Source organism: Dermacentor albipictus, unplaced genomic scaffold (assembly GCF_038994185.2).
Source record: "Dermacentor albipictus isolate Rhodes 1998 colony unplaced genomic scaffold, USDA_Dalb.pri_finalv2 scaffold_146, whole genome shotgun sequence".
In the NCBI taxonomy this organism is placed as follows: domain Eukaryota; kingdom Metazoa; phylum Arthropoda; class Arachnida; order Ixodida; family Ixodidae; genus Dermacentor; species Dermacentor albipictus.
In genome coordinates, this window is record NW_027225700.1 from 102,501 (window position 1) to 115,000 (window position 12,500).

The 12,500-nt window shown below is 56.1% G+C and overlaps 3 non-coding genes across 3 annotated transcripts; 2 read left to right on the forward strand and 1 right to left on the reverse strand.

Annotated features, from left to right (window-relative positions):
• Nucleotides 1-2,944: 2,944 nt before the first annotated feature.
• LOC139053510 (U2 spliceosomal RNA) lies at nt 2,945-3,136 on the reverse strand. The gene has a single exon (XR_011510527.1). It is a non-coding gene; the product is annotated as a U2 spliceosomal RNA (small nuclear RNA).
• Nucleotides 3,137-8,494: 5,358 nt separating this feature from the next.
• LOC139053519 (small subunit ribosomal RNA) lies at nt 8,495-10,309 on the forward strand. Its single transcript, XR_011510535.1, has one exon. It is a non-coding gene; the product is annotated as a small subunit ribosomal RNA (ribosomal RNA).
• Nucleotides 10,310-11,546: 1,237 nt separating this feature from the next.
• Nucleotides 11,547-11,699, forward strand: LOC139053506 (5.8S ribosomal RNA). The gene has a single exon (XR_011510523.1). It is a non-coding gene; the product is annotated as a 5.8S ribosomal RNA (ribosomal RNA).
• Nucleotides 11,700-12,500: the final 801 nt, after the last annotated feature.

Below are 12,500 nucleotides of genomic sequence, written 5' to 3' on the forward strand. Positions count from 1 at the left end.
AAACTTTTCTCCATCTGCCACCCGGAACATATTTAAAGAAGAGAGAAAGCAGCCGGGGCCTTGAGATTTCGAAAATGCCGCGCTCTGAAAATTTCACATCAGCCATTGGGAAGATAATTATTATCCGTCACAAACAAAAAAAAAAAACAGCTTTGAAATGAGCATTGATAGTGGCCACGTTTTTTCGGGGCATGTCTTGATGAAATAATTGCAGTTCAGTTCGTTGGTTCAATTGCATTTGTTGGCTCCTTGCAGCATGTCTAGATTTCATCTTTTTCAGTATTCCTAGTGTTCTCATTGTAGTATGAATAACCTGCAGATTTTTCGTTGTTGTTGTTATGCGTTATACAATGCTGAGCGATGTTTTTCCTTTCCTTGAAGCTAGCCATAGAAGTATAAAACTTTCTATAAACTCATTACAATAAGAATCCAGCATACGGTTCATCATCGGCTCGATAAACGTTCGGGAAGTGGCGACTTTTAATGCCGTGATCATGAAGCTTAACAGCAGAGCGTGTTCATCAGATATGCCAGGGGTGACGTAACGCAAGGCGTGAATCGAATCTAAGATTGAAATGGCGTTCTGAATTCTTTTGGTTCCAGATAGAACAAACAAAAATATATAAAAAAAGCATGTCATTGATTGTCATTCAAACCTCAAGAGCGCGTGGAGAAAGTGTTCCGGTTTACATTCGGCAAATCGAAATGAACGGCTAAAATTAACCTATCGTCTGGTTTCATGCGGGAGATCACGTGCGCACGCAAATTTCTTCGTACGGGAATTTTATGAAGTGAAGGCGGCTACAGATCATTTCCTTTGTCTAGTTCATGTTCGTAGGCGCAAATTGCAAACGTAATACTTGGAGGAACGTTTCCACTAATCTACAGGGGCTCTCTCATTTCTCCGATTGCTCGCAAACACATTGCATTGCTAGTCGTGACGTTTCACAGTGACGTTTCACCATGCCCGTCGAAGTTGATTACCAGTACCGCGCCAGCGTCGACCGGCCGGCGAAGCGACGAACTCAGCAGCGCATGCGCGAGGCCCTACAACACCCCAACCGAGCTACCCTGCTTATCGGAGAGAGCGAGTGCGCGTGAACGCGGGCTCGTCTGACGATCTGGATTAAAGAAAAAAAAAAAGTGTGTCCGAGATATTGACAAAGACAAGTGGTCGCTGTCGCTCTGAGTCTTAGCGCGTTATAGAAAACGTGGGATGGCGGTGCTTCCTCGAGGGTCTAAAAGTACAATCTTCGAACTAGCGCTCCCGGCGGAACGTGGAGCTAGCATCCTTCTTCTTGGAACGGTTTGCAATGGACTGCTTGAATGTGCCGACCACGCGTCACGGGTCGCGTATAGAGCCAACGTTTGGCAAGAACGCGTCTAGCACAACCGATCGCGGTTGCGATAACCCATCGTTGGTAGCGAAAAAAAGAAAGAAAGAAAAAAAAAACACCTACCCGCAGCTTGTTAGCAGTAACCGTAAATGTGGTTCTAAATATAGGTTCGCTGGTCACTGAAACTTTCTCATAACGCACACCACTGTAGTCCAAAAAGAACAAAGCACGCACAATGGATATGATACAGCCGTCACCGCATGATTTCGCGTTTTCCTTATTGCATTACTTTCGTGGGCATGCGCGCTAGGGCCACGCAGGCCAGGAGGCAAGGGGAAAAATAAATAAGAAATGATACGCGATCCTCAGCATTGACTTGGCTGATGTGGCACTCGCATTTATGTTCTTTACCTTAGGCGAGCGCAACGCGCCAACTGAACTCCAATTTCCCATAACGGAAATTCGTATTTGGCCATTTGGTTGTATTTTTGGCTGATGTTCGCGTTTTTCGCCCGAGCATGCGCTTCACTGCGCCGCTCGTTGCCCCTTCAATGCGGCTTCACTGCCCTGCAGGCGTGTTCTGCGTCAAGCCGAACCACCAGGCAAAAAGCCTGGGCGCCGCCATCTTGTTGAGAGCGGCGCCGGGGACACAATCGCGCCTAGCTCATTGAGTTTTCCCCCAAAACTGAACGAAATAGCCTTATTTAAATGAGAAAGATGCCGCGAGTGCCGCAACGAAGGACCTTAAGGATTACCGAAGGGTAACTGAGGGCGACGCGACGAGCTTTGGAAAGAAGAATGATGGGTGTAGCGCTACGGGGGATAAGAATAGAGCAGATTCGGGGGGTGAGCGAACAAACGCGAGCTAATGACACCTTAGTTTAAACCAAGAAAAAGAAATGGGCGTGCGCAGGGCATGCAATGTGGGGGGAAGATCATCAATTAAGGGTTACCGACTGAATTCCAAGAGAAGGGAAGCGTAGCACGGGGTGGCGGAAATTTAGGAGGGCAGATTAGATTAGGAAGGGCGCAGGCACTAGACGGCGACCGTGACCGGGCTTACACGTGACCGGGGTGCTTGGAGAATAATGGGAGAGGTCTTTGCCCTGCAGTGGTCGTAGCCAGCAGGATGATGATGACGAAAAGGTAGCAACAGGTATTCATAACATACAGGTTGGAAAGCTGAGGCACCTCTGAACCCTTGAATATATTTCGCCACACTTGGCCATACGACAAGTTTGTTTTCGAGGCGCTCGGTCCCACTGCAGCGAAAATGTTGCCGGAAATCGGGCACTCCATTTTTGTTTCATAGGGAACCTTTCTTCCACTAGGGCAGCGGATTTTCGCAGGGCGAGCTTGCTGTCGTTTACGGATCAAAGCGATAGTGAACTCCAAAATGCAGTGTTGGCTTTGAGTGGGACTTACATTGATTGCAAAACCCACGGCTAATCACCCTTCCCCCCCCCCCCCCCCAAGTGGCTCATTACAGCAGACAATCGTTCAGAAACACCGTCATCGTTGCGTATAGTATGGGAATGGTGCGTGTCACGTGAGTGCTCGCTTCGAGCTTGTGTTCTTCATTTTGATTGAATGAAGTCTCACCTAAGTGAGCGGGGGCCGATCCCGGAGGTAGTGCAATACCGGGCCGACCTGCGGCGGAGGTGAAGCAGGCTTCAAGCACTCCGCCAACTTCCAAAAATAGGTTTAATATCGTGGGTCCATATAGAACCCGTATCAGATATTAAGCTGATAAGAACAGATACTACACTTTGATCTTAGCCAAAAGGCCGAGAAGCGATGTCTTTCACTTCACTCCATTGTACCACTGCCTTGTGGGTGCCCTGGCGACATTGGTAACCTCAGCAACAGCGTGGGCAATCTTATAAAACCCAGCCCGTCTAGAGACTCTATGCTCTCTATCTCGCGAATCAACTCGCGACGCCTCAGTCTTTCACTGTTAACGAAACGCCGTCGCGTAGAAACGAGACCCGAGCGCAAGCTTGTTCGCAAGGCAAAACCAACGAAGGCAACCTCGTAGAAAACGGAACAGGCGAGCGGAAAACACGCGCAAGGGGAATGCTTACTTCCGTCTGAATGCGACCGCTCAAGGCGGCTTTCTTTGAGGCCTTCGTTTCAAGCCCGTGCGCAAGTGTAATACACTACGCGCATTTCCCTCATTTCCTTTTATTTACCGCAAGGCCCACTGAAAGTTTTCATACGGCACAGGCCGGGACGGATTGCAACGTGTCGATTCGACCGCTAGAATTAGGTAGCGCGCCTCATGTACGAATGAAAGAGAATGAAAAAAAAAAAATAAATAAATATAGAAAAGGCTGCGCACTCCTTCCAACCGGAAACATAGAGGGCAGGAAGATCGCCATGTGGAGCACAGGTGTTGTTAAAAAAGAAAGAAAGAAAGAAAGAAATAGCGCTACCCCATCATCTTTACCGTGTGCGTGTATACACACACACGCACACATATGCACGCGCACGCACGCGCGCGCGCGCACGCACACACACACACACACACACACACACACACACACACACATACGCACACATGCTAGCATAGCTTAAGCACAGCTGGAAAGCTCAGCCTTGCGCAAGAAAAAAGGACCACGCCCTTTCGCAAGCCCCTTTGAAACTTTTAAATGAGAAACATGTGTACAGCGAGGTCGTTCGAAACTGGCGCGAAAACGCATCCGCGCCATCTGTGTGCGGAACTAGGAAAACCTACGGCCTTCGCCATACAGAAAGAAAGGTAGATGGCGCGAGCTAACGCTCCGTTGCATACTAAGAACGAGAGCTAGTGAATAATGGCAGAAACGTCTTGGGAAGAGAGAAAAAAACAACAACAACAAAAAAAAAGAAAGACACGCAAGTTGTTGGCTCGCGCAAGCATTCTATTTTACAGCGAGTAAAGAGCATAGCAACTTCTCACAAGAGCAGCAAGAAAGACAAGAAGAACGTGAGAGAGGGGGAGAAACAGGCGCGTTTCTTTGGAATGCAGAGCATGCTGCACACACTATGAAGTGCCAAAGAGACGGGGAAAGCAGATGGCGCGATTGTGTATGTCCTCAAAGCTTGAAAACAATTTCTAAACTACAAGGTGTGCCGAAGTCCGCCTACTCTCATCAGGTTGCTCCCGCCTCCAATTGCATTTAAATTAAAATTACAGTCGCCTCAGAGGCAGAGAGAGAGAGAGAGAGAGAGAAAATGTGTACACTTGCTTCGCGCAGCTGCACCCGTTCAAATTTTACAGCAACAAGAGCACTCCCGCAGGCACAAAGTCCGCTGCCGCGTCCGCCGGGGCGGAATGCACTCGCTTCCGTAAATTGTCGTGCGGCAGACTGCTGCATCGTAGCACACCTGAAACCGCGCAGACGTCAGCGATCGCCGCGAGATCGCTGCGAGCGCTAAAGTCCGAAACCACGTCCGCCGGGGCGGCGGGAGCTCGATACCCCTTCACGAAACTTCTGCGTGTACACCGCCGCACGGCCACGGCGGAGTCGCTGGCATCCTGCGCGCAGTTGCATTGCGTCGCGCCGGGAATCGTTGAAGCCCCACGCAGACGTCGGCGTCGGCCCCGACCTGGCTGCGAGCGCTCGAAGAGACCAAGTCCGAAGCCACGTGAGCCGGGGCGGTGTGAGCGCGACTAAGTCCGAGACGACGTCAGCCGGGGCGGCGTGAGCGAGACCAAGTCCGAGACTACGTCAGCCGGGGCGGCGTGAGCGAGACCAAGTCCGAGACTACGTCAGCCGGGGCGTCGACTAAGTCCGAGACGACGTCAGCCGGGGCGTCGAGCACGCCGCGGTCGCTTTTCCCACTCTTACTCGAAAAATGGCGAAGGGGCCGCGCTAGCGTGCCTTGAATCGGTGAGCGGCGGTACCGCGGCGATCGCGAGAGCTCAAATCGGCCGTGCCAAGGCCAAATATTGGCGCTCGGCTCGGCGCAGTACGCCGCCTTGTCGCACGAGTACGGCCCCGTGGAGGTCTGGTCACTTATCGCTGCTCTTATAAGGGGCCGTACCGCCCTGGCCGACGTTGTACCGTAGTGCCGTTTTCGGCTTGCGCGTGTTCGTGGTGGTGTCCGCGCACCGCTCCGCACTCGAGAATCGTGCCCACGACGACGCGAGCGCTCGGAAGAGACGCAAGTCCGAAACCACGTGAGCCGGGGCGGTGTGAGCGCGACTAAGTCCGAGACGACGTCAGCCGGGGCGGCGTGAGCGAGACTAAGTCCGAGACTACGTCAGCCGGGGCGTCGACCAAGTCCGAGACGACGTCAGCCGGGGCGTCGAGCACGCCGCGCGCGCTTTTCCCACTCTTACTCGAAAAATGGCGAAGGGGCCGCGCTAGCGTGCCTTGAATCGGTGAGCGGCGGTACCGCGGCGATCGCGAGAGCTCAAATCGGCCGTGCCAAAGCCAAATATTGGCGCTCGGCTCGGCGCAGTACGCCGCCTTGTCGCACGAGTACGGCCCCGTGGAGGTCTGGTCACTTATCGCTGCTCTTATAAGGGGCCGTACCGCCCTGGCCGACGTTGTACCGTAGTGCCGTTTTCGGCTTGCGCGTGTTCGTGGTGGTGTCCGCGCACCGCTCCGCACTCGAGAATCGTGCCCACGACGACGCGAGCGCTCGGAAGAGACGAAAGTCCGAAACCACGTGAGCCGGGGCGGTGTGAGCGCGACTAAGTCCGAGACGACGTCAGCCGGGGCGGCGTGAGCGAGACTAAGTCCGAGACTACGTCAGCCGGGGCGTCGACCAAGTCCGAGACGACGTCAGCCGGGGCGTCGAGCACGCCGCGCGCGCTTTTCCCACTCTTACTCGAAAAATGGCGAAGGGGCCGCGCTAGCGTGCCTTGAATCGGTGAGCGGCGGTACCGCGGCGATCGCGAGAGCTCAAATCGGCCGTGCCAAAGCCAAATATTGGCGCTCGGCTCGGCGCAGTACGCCGCCTTGTCGCACGAGTACGGCCCCGTGGAGGTCTGGTCACTTATCGCTGCTCTTATAAGGGGCCGTACCGCCCTGGCCGACGTTGTACCGTAGTGCCGTTTTCGGCTTGCGCGTGTTCGTGGTGGTGTCCGCGCACCGCTCCGCACTCGAGAATCGTGCCCACGACGACGCGAGCGCTCGGAAGAGACGAAAGTCCGAAACCACGTGAGCCGGGGCGGTGTGAGCGCGACTAAGTCCGAGACGACGTCAGCCGGGGCGGCGTGAGCGAGACTAAGTCCGAGACTACGTCAGCCGGGGCGACGAGCACGCCGCGCGCGCTTTTCGCACTCTTACTCGAAAAATGGCGAAGGGGCCGCGCTAGCGTGCCTTGAATCGGTGAGCGGCGGTACCGCGGCGATCGCGAGAGCTCAAATCGGCCGTGCCAAGGCCAAATATTGGCGCTCGGCTCGGCGCAGTACGCCGCCTTGTCGCACGAGTACGGCCCCGTGGAGATCTGGTCACTTATCGCTGCTCATATAAGGGGGCCGTACCGCCCTGGCCGACGTTGTACCGTAGTGCCATTTTCGGCTTGCGCGTGTTCGTGGTGGTGTCCGCGCACCGCTCCGCACTCGAGAATCGTGCCCACGACGACGCGAGCGCTCGGAAGAGACGGAAGTCCGAAACCACGTGAGCCGGGGCGGTGTGAGCGCGACTAAGTCCGAGACGACGTCAGCCGGGGCGGCGTGAGCGAGACTAAGTCCGAGACTACGTCAGCCGGGGCGACGAGCACGCCGCGCGCGCTTTTCGCACTCTTACTCGAAAAATGGCGAAGGGGCCGCGCTAGCGTGCCTTGAATCGGTGAGCGGCGGTACCGCGGCGATCGCGAGAGCTCAAATCGGCCGTGCCAAGGCCAAATATTGGCGCTCGGCTCGGCGCAGTACGCCGCCTTGTCGCACGAGTACGGCCCCGTGGAGATCTGGTCACTTATCGCTGCTCACATAAGGGGGCCGTACCGCCCTGGCCGACGTTGTACCGTAGTGCCGTTTTCGGCTTGCGCGTGTTCGTGGTGGTGTCCGCGCACCGCTCCGCACTCGAGAATCGTGCCCACGACGACGCGAGCGCTCGGAAGAGACAGAAGTCCGAAACCACCTGAGCCGGGCCGCGGCGGGAGCTCGACGCCCGTCACGCAACTTTGGCGTACAAGCCACCGCACGGCCGCGACTGAGTCGTCGCCACCGTCCGGCTGGCTGCACTATAGCACGCCGGGAACCGGGAAAGAACCGCGCAGAGGTCGTCGTTTTGCCGCGGCGTTGGCGCGAGCGCGCGAAGAGACAAAGTCCGAAACGGCGTCAGCCGGGGTGTCGAGCACGCCGCCCGCGCCGGTCGCACTCGTGCTCGGAAACGGCGAAAGGGCCGCGCTAGCGTGCGGCCCCGTAGGGGCACAGAAAGGCGATTGTTCTGGAAACCGCGCTGTCCATAGGCGAGAGATTGCCGTTCGCGCATTCGGTCGACGCGCTGCGCTTTCACGACTTCGGCATTGCGCTGCCGACGTAAGCTTTCCATCTCGCTCGCGGCGCTGCGAGGCGGCACGATTTTCGCCAAACGCTCGTCGAAAGTGGCACGAGTACGGCCCCATGGAGATTTGGGAACTTATCGCTGCTATTATATGGGGGTCCCAGAGAGCAGTCGCCCCCAAAAGCGACCTGGGTGTTTGATATGCGGCGGGCTTCGTGCCCGTCAAGCGTGTCCCCGGTATCGCTCCCGTGGATCCCACAGCTGACGTCTGCAGCCTCATCCGCTTGATGCGTTAGGGGCTGGTTGTCGGACGACGCTTTCTCCACGATATCGAGTTGTGTTCCGCATCGTCCTCGGACGAGTCAAATGCGAAAGCGCCGAAGGCGCGGGCGTGACCCGTCGCCTGGCGGCTTTGCCGTCTCGGCTACGTTGCAAGTGTCGGTCGGTCCACCTGTGCTGCGGGCTCAAGAGAAACCGCAAGCCGTGATCGAGTCGACACAACCAGTCTATCGAGAATGTTGCGTGCTTCTTGCCGCGTGGCGATACCCGGCCCTTCGGGGAGGGCGCCGTAGCGAGCTCGAACGCCGTCGTCTCGGACTGTGCAAAGTGCTACTCTTTGCAAGAACGAAGCGTGCTGGGGCGCCTGAAGGTGGCCTCGGCATCGCAAAAACGGCGTCCGGCCTGCTTGACAGGCGGGACGCGCAGTTGAACGATTACCTGGTTGATCCTGCCAGTAATCATATGCTTGTCTCAAAGATTAAGCCATGCATGTCTAAGTACATGCCGAAATAAGGCGAAACCGCGAATGGCTCATTAAATCAGTTATGGTTCCTTAGATCGTTTCTTCCTACTTGGATAACTGTGGCAATTCTAGAGCTAATACATGCAGTGAGCCTGAAGCCCTTTGGGCGACGGGTGCTTTTATTAGACCAAGATCGATCGGGTTTCGGCCCGTATTGTGTGGTGACTCTGGATAACTTTGTGCTGATCGCATGGCCACGAGCCGGCGACGTTTCTTTCAAGTGTCTGCCTTATCAACTTTCGATGGTAGGTTACTTGCTTACCATGGTTGTTACGGGTAACGGAGAATCAGGGTTCGATTCCGGAGAGGGAGCCTGAGAAACGGCTACCACATCCAAGGAAGGCAGCAGGCGCGCAAATTACCCACTCCCGGCACGGGGAGGTAGTGACGAAAAATAACAATACGGGACTCTTTTGAGGCCCCGTAATTGAAATGAGTACACTCTAAATCCTTTAACGAGGATCAATTGGAGGGCAAGTCTGGTGCCAGCAGCCGCGGTAATTCCAGCTCCAATAGCGTATACTAAAGCTGCTGCGGTTAAAAAGCTCGTAGTTGGATCTCAGTTCCAGACGAGTAGTGCATCTACCCGATGCGACGGCTCGGACTGAACATCATGCCGGTCCTTTCTTGGTGCACTTCATTGTGTGCCTCGAGAAGGCCGGTGCTTTTACTTTGAAAAAATTAGAGTGCTCAACGCAGGCGAGTCGCCTGAATAAACTTGCATGGAATAATAGAACAAGACCTCGTTTCTGTTCTGTTGGTTTTTGGAATACGAGGTAATGATTAAGAGGGACAGACGGGGGCATTCGTATTGCGGCGCTAGAGGTGAAATTCTTGGACCGTCGCAAGACGAACTACTGCGAAAGCATTTGCCAAGAATGTTTTCTTTGATCAAGAACGAAAGTCAGAGGTTCGAAGGCGATCAGATACCGCCCTAGTTCTGACCATAAACGATGCCAACCAGCGATCCGCCTGAGTTACTCAAATGACTCGGCGGGCAGCTTCCGGGAAACCAAAGTGTTTGGGTTCCGGGGGAAGTATGGTTGCAAAGCTGAAACTTAAAGGAATTGACGGAAGGGCACCACCAGGAGTGGAGCCTGCGGCTTAATTTGACTCAACACGGGAAAACTTACCCGGCCCGGACACTGGGAGGATTGACAGATTGAGAGCTCTTTCTTGATTCGGTGGATGGTGGTGCATGGCCGTTCTTAGTTGGTGGAGCGATTTGTCTGGTTAATTCCGATAACGAACGAGACTCTAGCCTATTAAATAGGTGCGGGGTTCCCAGCACCTTACAACCTTCTTAGAGGGACAAGCGGCTCCTAGCCGCACGAAACAGAGCAATAACAGGTCTGTGATGCCCTTAGATGTCCGGGGCCGCACGCGCGCTACACTGAAGGAAGCAGCGTGTCTTTATCCCTGTCTGAAAAGACTGGGTAACCCGTGGAACTTCTTTCGTGATTGGGATAGGGGCTTGCAATTGTTCCCCTTGAACGAGGAATTCCCAGTAAGCGCGAGTCATAAGCTCGCGTTGATTACGTCCCTGCCCTTTGTACACACCGCCCGTCGCTACTACCGATTGAATGATTTAGTGAGGTCTTCGGACCGATGTCCGGCGCGGCCTTTCGGTTGCGCCGGTCTGTTGGAAAGATGACCAAACTTGATCATTTAGAGGAAGTAAAAGTCGTAACAAGGTTTCCGTAGGTGAACCTGCGGAAGGATCATTACCGGATTGTTCGAGGGTGACGAGCGCCATTGTTTCTACCCCGTGTGGGTGAAGCAGCTCGCTGCGCCCGACGCTTTCCGCCGCTGGCCCCGCTTGGACGCGGGGACGGCTATACCCGAACATGCCGGGGATTGCCCGAATTTCGAAGGGCGCCCCGTGCCAAATTTGTTGCGCCCAGTGGACGCCGGCTGCAACCTTGGACGGTTGGCTTGGCCGCGCCCGCGGGTAGAAACGGCGTAACGCACACTGTTGGGTGGGCTTTCTGAAGTCCGCCTCGGCACTCTTGCGCGGAATGGGAGTAAGACGACCCGACCTGCTGCTCTTGCCCAGTACGAGGGGAACGGCGAAGCGTGCGGTCGGTCAAGGAACTGACGGTCGAGAGCTAATGCCGCTGCCGCTTAGTACACACGGAACCGTGGTGCGAGCGCTCTCCCGTCCTCCGCGGCAAACGCTGCCGAGTCTGAAAAGGCTGGCGGCTGCCGGTCGCTTCCTGCGGCGAGTGTGGAGTAACGACCCGACTTTGTTGCTGCCCAAGTACTAAAGGAACGGTGCGGCGCTCGGTCGGTCATGGAACCGGCGGTATTGAGGGTGCGGCTGCCAAGTACGGAAGGAACCGTGGCCTAAAGCACTCTCCCGTCCTCCGCGGCAAATTCCACCGCGCCCGAAAGGGCCGGAGGCTGCCGGTCGGCTCCCGCTCGTGACGCGCGAGGTGTCGAGTTCGCGGTTCAATGCGACGACGTCTGCAGGCTATTTGCCCGCCGCCGAGGGAAAGGCGGCGTTGCTGCGAAGTACCGAAGGAAACGCGGCTTTGCTACGTCGGAAGCGTTCTGCGGTTTGCGGACTTGTGCGCTTTGGGAAGGCGCCGCACGTCGAAAGAGGAAGTACGGACAGACGAGGGACTGTAATCCCGTATTCGAACGCACTTGCGGCCAGGCCCTTGCTGGCTTCGTCTTCCGCCTCAAGTAGACTTGTTGTGGCTCCGGCGCAGAGAGCCGTCCCTGGCACTGGCCGAGTGGCTTTGGAGAGCTGCGCGAGTACGCGCGCGCCAAGCTCTTGTCTTTCGTCTCGAGTAGGCTGTTGGATCAGCAGCGGTCATGCGGAAACGCGTGACCGCCGAACGAAAGAGCGAAACAGGAGTAGCGCACGCCGAAAGGCGCTCTTCGAAACCACACACAGGGAGACGCCACGTGCCTGAAACACTGGTTGTACTGTACTGAATTGAACAAACTATTTTTCACGACTCTAAGCGGTGGATCACTCGGTTCTCGGGTCGATGAAGAACGCAGCCAGCTGCGAGACTTGGTGTGAATTGCAGGACACACTGAGCACTGATTCTTTGAACGCACATTGCGGCCTTGGGTCTTCCCTTGGCTTCGTCTGTCTGAGGGTCGGATCACATATCAAGAGAGCCTTCGGCGCACAGGGAACGTGCGTCCGTCGACTCGTTTTGACCGCGTCGGCATCATGGACAGTACGTTGAGCGCTGAAGCCACGCGCCAGCAACCTCACGAGAAGGAGACGGTGGCGAGCCGTCGTGCCAAATCTTCGAAGAGACGGAAACGAGGCATTACTACTGCAGCGTGACGAGTGCGCGCCTCTGGCAAGACCGCCGCAGGATGGAGTCGGATACCTGCAGGGAAAGAGCGGTCCAAGCTCGAGGCGCGAACGTCTGTTGCCTTGTAGCGCGCACCTTTGCGAGAGAGTCGGAAGCGATCGCAATTTGCGTTGTTTGCCTTCGGAGTACGTCGAGCTCCAGAGCTGGTCGCTCGCTCACGTCACCGCAGCTGTGTGGGCGCCCTTCCGGGCTTCGTCGCACGAATGGGAATCGGCAGATTCGTGCGAGGAGCGGGGAGGAGAAGGGTGGCCCCCGAAAGCGGTTCGACGCGAGAGCGCCGTCTGCGAGCGAGAAGAGCACGGCACGGCGGAGAATTGCCGCGAGACGGAAAATGTCTCCCTCGAGAGCGTTGGCCGAGCTGAAGCGTTCCGTCGTAGTCCGCCGTCGGTCCAAGTGCTTCGCAGTCTCTGTCCCCTTAAGACTGGGCCACTCCAGTTGGGGCAGGGGCGACGCTACACGAGACGATGCCTCCCGCCAGGTTTTAGTCGCCCCTGCGGTGCCCGCTGAAGCGGCGCGCTGCTAAGGCGATCTTTGCCTCGGTGGTGTTTTGGGCTTCAGACACGGTCGCTTACCACGC